At 39.4% G+C, this 7,962-nt stretch overlaps 1 pseudogene; it reads left to right on the top strand.

Annotated features, from left to right (window-relative positions):
* The first annotated feature begins 745 nt into the window (after window positions 1-745).
* LOC148720995 (melanocyte-stimulating hormone receptor-like) lies at window positions 746-7,710 on the top strand (annotated as a pseudogene).
* The last annotated feature ends 252 nt before the right edge of the window (window positions 7,711-7,962 follow it).

Raw genomic sequence — 7,962 nt, 5'->3', positions numbered from 1 at the left:
AAATATGTCTTTTTTTCAATTTTGGGGGCGTTGCGACGGTCTCTATGGACTGAGGAAATAATTATGGCCCCAAATGTAGTCAGAAAGTTATTTCGAGTCAAACCAAATCTAATTTAGTTCTTTCCTAAGTAAAGTTTTTCAGTTGACAGTGTCTCAGGTAAAAATTATTCTTGACGCGAAATTGACCTGGTGGAAATAAGAGAGACAGCCGCTTATGACCTATATTAAACACCTTTGTTTCAAAATAGAACTTCCTGTTTTTTTGTTCCTTTTTGATTAACTTGAAATAGGGCAAGTTACTGAAAAGATCTTCCGGTGTGTGATGTGTTCGTAATCTTTCAAACAGACAAAGAAAAAAAGAACGTTTTGGTCGCACGATTTAAGGCTTAAAATTACTCAGTTGATACACTCACGGTTTCGTTGATTTTTTTTTTTTCATTTTTATTGTTTTTTTAAGGGAAACTTGTTCCCTCTTGGCAAGAAATCTTCTCTTCACCCGCCGACGAAACTCTTGTATTGTTGTCTGGCAACTCCACAAAAATGATATGATATGACTAGCATCCAGTCAGTGAAGGTTTCATGACAGATGTCTCCACATTTGCATTATAGCGTTCTTTCTTAACTGACGTACCGCGCAGGCTCTGGTAATTTTTTGATACAACAGAGAGTTTTCTGACGAATTTTAAATGCTTAAACGCAGGTGAAGGATTCTGATTGTGGAAATTCTCTAGAAAATAGGGTTTCATTGATCTTTGGTAGGCTTGTCCTGTCCGAGCCTCATTTCTCGTTACAATCACAAAAAACCTGCTAGGAAAAGGAAGCGAAGATAGAACAATGTCCACAGCAAATTTCACGAAAGGTGGCACACAGGCGAAAGCATTTGAAGAACTGCTATGCTCCCCTCCTATAGCGGGTGGACTTCAACAAGAATCAGTTTCTTTCGCAGTACTTCACATTCTCCCTTCCATCACAGCATTGCTCGGAAATTCTCTCATCCTTGTTGCTCTTCACAAAGAATCTTCCCTTCATCCACCATCCAAACTCTTGTATCGTTGTCTGGCTACAACTGATCTGTTGGTTGGTCTTGTCTCCCAGCCTTGCCGTGCAACGTTTTGGATGTCCATGGTCCACGAACACTGGAATCTTTGTCGATACGCATTTGAGTCCTCCAACACCACAGCCTATGTATTCTGTGGAGCGTCTTTGATGACGATAACGGCCATAAGCGTGGACAGACTTCTCGCCCTGTTGTTGGGGCTGAGATACAAACAAATTGTAACTTTGAAGCGCACATACATCATTGTAGCTACCTTTTGGATTGTATCTATTGTTGCTGCTTTATGCTATACATTAGATTTCCGTATACTTATTTGGTCTGTACCTACAATTATACCATCTTGTTTTGTTATTTCAGTCGCCTCGTATATAAAAATTTTTCGGTGTCTCAGTTATCATCAGGCTCAGGTACAAGATCATGTCCAACAACAGCCGAGCCAACCAAATGCACTGAACATGGCGCGATACAAAAAGGCAGTGTACAGTGCACTGTGGGTGGAGTTAGCATTGGTAGTTTGCTATTCCCCATATTTCATAGTGGCAGCTGTAATCACTAACCTGAGCACTGAAACGTTTCCGTCAAACTTAGTAGTCATAAGGGAAGTAGCAAGTGTCTTAATTTGCTTTAATTCGACGTTAAATCCATCTCTTTACTGCTGGAAAATTAGTGAAGTAAGACAAGCAGTGAAGCAGACATTCAGACAAGCACTTTGCTGTCCCTGGAGTTAGATCCCTCATGAGTTATACTTGTATTGAAGACTTTCAAAGGTGACCATAAAGTCGCGTTTATTGTCAGAGAATACTTATCTTTGTTATAAGATGGGACGAGACAGCTCAAAGAAATTTTTGCTCGAAGTTCGTTGGTAATCTGCGGAAAGAAAAGCAATGGAAACACGAGCTATATTTCTTAAAAATGTATTTCGTGCTACTAGTTCAAACTTTATCATAATTATATCTAATCATAATCGAAGAAATATATACATGTATTTTACTGTCATATTTATTCTTCTTTTAAGAAATTTCGAGGTATTTGTTTGTTACGATTAAAACATGTCAAATTTTTTATTTCTCGCTAATCGGTGGAAAGCGCTTAATGTTGGCGCCATATATCCAAACGAGCTGGTCTAGTTTCAATCTTCAACTTTTTTTGGTTATTAGAAAAATATCCGTGATACTTATAAATATGTGAAGATGATTTTTTACCTGCACATGTCAACTGGGTTTGGCAAAGGATCTGAAATAAAATTTACCATCATTAGTTGTAACTGAGTTCTCTTTCAGATCGATCGAGACTAAGTGCGTAGCCTGTAGTACTTGGTAAAAGCGACTGGTACTGGCGTCCAGATTCGAACTAAGATCTAGAATTCGCGGTCAAACCAAAATTTGTCATACTTTGGCTAAAAACGAGTTTTCCCTCTATTTTTGCCAAGTACAAATAACAAATGGTAAACACCACAGCGTACACTATTGAATTATGGATGCACGCGGGAGGTTGCTAAGCACGAAAGAAGCGTAAGAGTCGCTCAAGGCGATAGCCGAGAGCGACTCTAGCTTTTTGAGTGCTTAGCAAACCTCCCAAGTGCATCGATAACTCAGTGGTATATGCTGTGGTGTTTACCATTTGTTTTATATAGATAGATAGATACTTTATTGGTAAATACTTCGCAGCATGGACTGAATAGCGTATTCACAGATATAAAATAAAAATTACTATGTACATGTACTCGTCTTATTAAAAAATACGTAGTTCGTCGTAAGGGGGAACTTGTACATTATTTTTGGTTGTTGACTATTCTGGCCGAAGCAATAAAAAACTGTTTTTAAGTCTATTTGTCTTGCAAAGTGGCAAAGCAAAGGTACGCTCGTGCCTTAACCTATGAGAGCTTACATAGCGGGGTGGTAAAAGTTTGCTTAATTTGTGCTGAGGATTGTTCATTATGTTGCGAAAATGTTTCACTTTCACTCACCAAATACAAAATAAAGGCTTTATGTCAAGACTTTGGTCTGTTTATAGCATGAATTATGCTTGGCCTTCGAAGGGCATGAAGAGTTTGCGCCAAAAACTTAACAAACCTTAATAAGCCAAATTTTTCTCAACTGATTTTGATAAATGGGTCACTAAAGTACATACTGGATTTGGTATGAAAGTTATGCGAGAAGGCAGGTGAATGTTATGTTTTTTTGAAAAATGGCAATTATGGGTAGTGATTTTAACCTCAAATTTGACTTAACTTTAGCCCCAGGCCCCTCTCTGTCTAATTGCTTGAAAACAAAGTTACATTTATGAAGTGAAAGCTCCACCATAGTAGAGTCCATGGTCAAATTCATTTGGCAACACAATTTACCAATGGAGTTTTATAGCACTTTCAAAATGCCACTTAGGAGGATGAATTTTTGGTGCTCCATAGGCCACTAATGGGACCCCCCCTAAAACTTCAGAACGAACAATCAGAGAAGTGAGCCAAAGTGGCTTTTGAAATATCTTATCGCACTCAACTGTTGTGCCACGTTTCAGCCAAATCGGTTGACCACCACTTTTGGCTCCTGGAACACTTTCTCAGACAGGGACAGATAAGCCTAATCCCCAGGTCTGGAGGGCTGTGGGACTGTCTTTAGTCTGCACCCTACTCCTTGACCTGTCTGGCTTGGGAGGCCCTGCCAGGGGTGTAAACATCCCCGTCGGCATAGCTCCTGGAGTCACTGGGACGCACAAGCCACTCAGCCACGACAAGGCAACAGTCCTAGTGAGTGGACTAAAGTAATATATAGAATAGAAAATACTTCTTGGTTTGTAGATCCAGGCGTTCTGTAAACAATGCCTAAGATTTTATTAGCCTTGCTCACAGCACCATCAACTTGAGCACCCCACGACAGGTCATTGGAATTCAGAACCCCTAGGTCTTTCACATGCTTTACTGGTTTGATTGCAACTCCCATAATATACGAAGGAGACGAGCTGTCGCGGTTATGGGTAATGCACATTGTTTCGCACCTCTCCGGGTTAAATCTCAACTGTTATAAAGTTGCTCAGTTTGCTAAGTGATCAATGTCGCTTTGAAGGGCTTGAGTATCATTTATGCTGTCAGCGATCTCTCTGTACACTTTCGTGTCATTTGCAAAGAGTTTGATAGTTGATGATATGCTATACGATATATCGTAAACAACTGCCATCCTCCCCTTATTTGGTCGGAGGGCTTCATCAAGAATCAATTCCTTTCTTCGCAGTCCACATTCTCCTCTCCATCACAGCGTTTCTTGACTATTCTCTTAGCCTCGTTGCCCTTCACAAAGAATCTTCCTTACATCCACCGTCCAAACTCTTGTATCGTTGTCTGGCAACAACTGATCTGTTGGTTGGTCTTGTGGCCCAGACTTTCCGTGCAACTTCTTGGATGTTCAAGGTCCACGAACAATGGAATCTCTGTCGATACGCATTTGAATCAGCCTACATCACAGCCCATGAAATATGTGGAGTGTCTTTGATGACGATAATACCCATTTACGTGGACAGACTTCTCTCCCTGATGTTGTGGCTAAGATACAGACAAATTGTAACTTTGAAGCGCATGCTACCAAACTTTGTCATGAATACATCAATTCACTCTTTTTCACAAATGAGTTTTATTAAAGCGTAAGTTTTCGCTTACTTATCGTCCAGACCTCGCTCTTCTTGTCACAAACTTCCCCATCCCACTCCCTTTAGATGTGTCTAGGCTACAGCAATCATTACCACACCCTCCCCAACAAAGGCTGTGTTTGTAACACTAATCACTTCCGAAGAAATTTGAATTTCGCGCTCGGTGAGCTGGCTACGCGCTGGTGATTACTAACCTTTGTCTTGCGAATAATAGAAACCCTTTCCTTCGAACAATAGATAAGGACTTATAAGGAGCGAAAGCTTGACTTATTGTCGGGCCAAAATCCTAACCAAAAGTTTGATACGCACTCGTTGGGTTTGTCTCTCCGCTATTTCCGCGTTGGTGAATAAAAGAATAGATTAGTATAGGTAATCGCATGGGGCCGACTAAAATTAAGGATTAATATCACTTGTGTTTTCGGAAGTTGCTGAAATTGCCCGAGTCGCTGGGTGACTCGGGCAATTTCTGCAACTTCCAAAAACACAACTGATATTAATCCTTAATTTTACGAGGAACCAGGTGATTACTTGTATATAATATAAGGGGCAAAATGTTTTCTTACTGATCTCGCGCAAAACGGAACGCCATTGTTACAAAACAAACAGAAATTTCTTTACCTTGGCAGCCGTTTCTAAGCGATTTTCAGCCAATCATTTTCAAGTAATTTTTCCCGGGGCAATTACAAAAATTAAGAAAAAATGCCCTCTGTCTTGACCAATCACAATTCAGTAATTTTGCCCCTTATATGATAAAAAGTTGAAATGACTGTAGAGTCGAAAGAAAACTAGTTTGTATGTAACAAAGATGAAATTAATTATTTGGTACTTGATAAAAACCTCGTACTCAAAACAAAGCCGAGTGTATCGTGGCTAGGTCAGTATGTGTTCATTAAAATATGAAGCGCGCAGGAAGTCTGGAGAAAGAGAAAGGTGCACAAGAGTTGCCAAAGACGTAACCAAGAGCCATCATAGTTTTATAAATAATAAACTTATCCCCTACTTCCTTTTCCTTCTCGATCGATAGAATATCATGTTCCCTTCAGCACTGTCATAAAGTTTTCATCATCGGAGGACAATTGCTAATCGCTCGAGGGAATTAGAACATAAAGAATTAAGTCACCTGCCGGAAAAATAAAAGCTTGTCTGATAACGTAACATTTACTTAGAATTTGTTGGTGAAAGGAGGAGAACAAATTAAGAATGTAAAAGAAACGACAGTAAACTGCTTTTTCGCCTAATATTCTGCTCTTCTCTTATTTTGTTCTACTCTTGGAGAAGAAACGGAGGTAAAAGAGCCCCAAAATGTTCCTAATCACGCGGTTGAATTCGAATATTTTAAAATAAGGTTGCATCAGTGGTCATACATCCATTTTAATCTATATATTTATTCGAATTCTTTGATTGATTGACATGGGTTTGACATCCCTAGCTTAGACCCTCTATATTTTAATGTTACTGAGGTTGATAATGAGCCAAAAATTAACTTTACATAAATGATATGGACATTTGATTGACACTCTATCGATGGAGCAAGGTCAGCTTGCGAGCTGGGTCCTCGTTAACAGCACTGCGGGAAGTTGCTCCTTCGCTCACCAGTTGTGTTGCTCGAGGCCTCAAACTTATTCACCAGCAAGGTACAAAAAACTCATACTGAAGTGTTTATAATGAGTGCCTTCCCGTCGGCTAAGTAAGGAGGGATTGTTTATCTCACAGAGAAAACAATATTAATGTTACAGGTGTTTTTATATATTTGACAAATTAAAGTGACGATTTCTCTGAAGTTTTTCAAACGATTAAACAATGATGAGGAAGTCTCTATATGATTATTGTGTGGGAAGTAAGGTTTTAATGATCGTCATCGTTGTGAAGCTGTTTAGATGAAATATTTCTCGTTGCAATCACAGATAACTTCAATCTAAGAAAAAAGGAAACTAATACAGAATAATGTCGACAACAAATTTCACTGGAGGTGGAACACAGACCAAGATATTTCAAGATCTGTGCTGTTCCCCCCCTCTGGTTGGTGGGCTTCAATTTCTTTTCTACCAATCTACATTCTCCTCTCATCACAGCATTTCTTGGCAATTTTCTTATCCTCGTTGCCCTTCACATAGAATCTTCCCTGCATCCTCCGTCCAAACTCTTGTATCGCTGTTTGGCAACAACTGATCTGTTGGTTGGTCTTGTTTGCCAGCCTCTCAGTGCTACTTATTGGATGTCCGTGGCTGACGAGCAATGGAATCTTTGTCGATACGTATTTGTCGCCGCTTTCCTTACAGACATTGCATTATGTGGAGTGTCATTGCTGACGATGACGGCCATAAGCGTGGACAGACTTCTCGCCCTGTTGTTGGGGCTAAGACACAGACAAATTGTAACTTTGAAGCGCACATACATCACTGTAGCTAGCTTTTGGATTGTATCCAGTGTTGCTGCTTTACGCTACATATTAGATTACCGTATACTCATTTTATATGATAGTATAATTACACCGTCTTGCCTTGTTATTTCAGTCGCTTCGTATATGAAAATTTTTCGGGTTCTCAGTCATCATCAGGCTCAAGTACAAGATCATCTTCAACAACAGCCGGGCCAACCAAATGCACCGAACATGGCGCGGTACAAAAAGGCAGTGAACAGTGCACTGTGGGTGCAGTTAGCGTTAGTAGTTTGTTATGCACCATCCTTCATAGTAACAATTGTAATCGCTGACAGTAAAACATATTCATCACACTTAGTAGTATTAAGGGAAGTAGCAGCTGTCTTAGTTTACTTTAACTCGACGTTAAACCCGTTTTCTTTACTGCTGGAAGATTGGTGAAGTAAGACAAGCAGTAAAGCAAACCATCAGAAAAGCACTTTGCTGTCCATGGAGCTAGATCCTCATCAAATTGATACTTATATTATTTTAAATTTCAAAGCTGAGTCATTAAGTCACGATTTTTATTTGAGAACGTTCGTAAGATCTGTCCTTGGATAAGCAAGAAATAAGAACTTCAGCAAAGTGTAAGGGGAAACTGGACTGTCTGATTTATGAAATGTTATTCATAACAAAGAAAAGGCCATGCTTGAACACTCAATCAGACTCCATACGCGCAAAACTATTTATTTAATTTTATTTAAATTTGTCACTTTTTACATGCATATTTTACGTTTTACCGCCTTGCGCGGTATATATTAAGTTGTCAAATTTTATTCTCTTCTCACTTGAAAATGATGACGTGGTGTCATCGAAACGTAGTGTAAAACTTCTTTCACTTATTTTTATC

This window comes from Stylophora pistillata, chromosome 11 (assembly GCF_964205215.1).
Source record: "Stylophora pistillata chromosome 11, jaStyPist1.2, whole genome shotgun sequence".
NCBI lineage: Eukaryota > Metazoa > Cnidaria > Anthozoa > Scleractinia > Pocilloporidae > Stylophora > Stylophora pistillata.
This window is presented reverse-complemented; position numbering and strand designations above follow the sequence as displayed.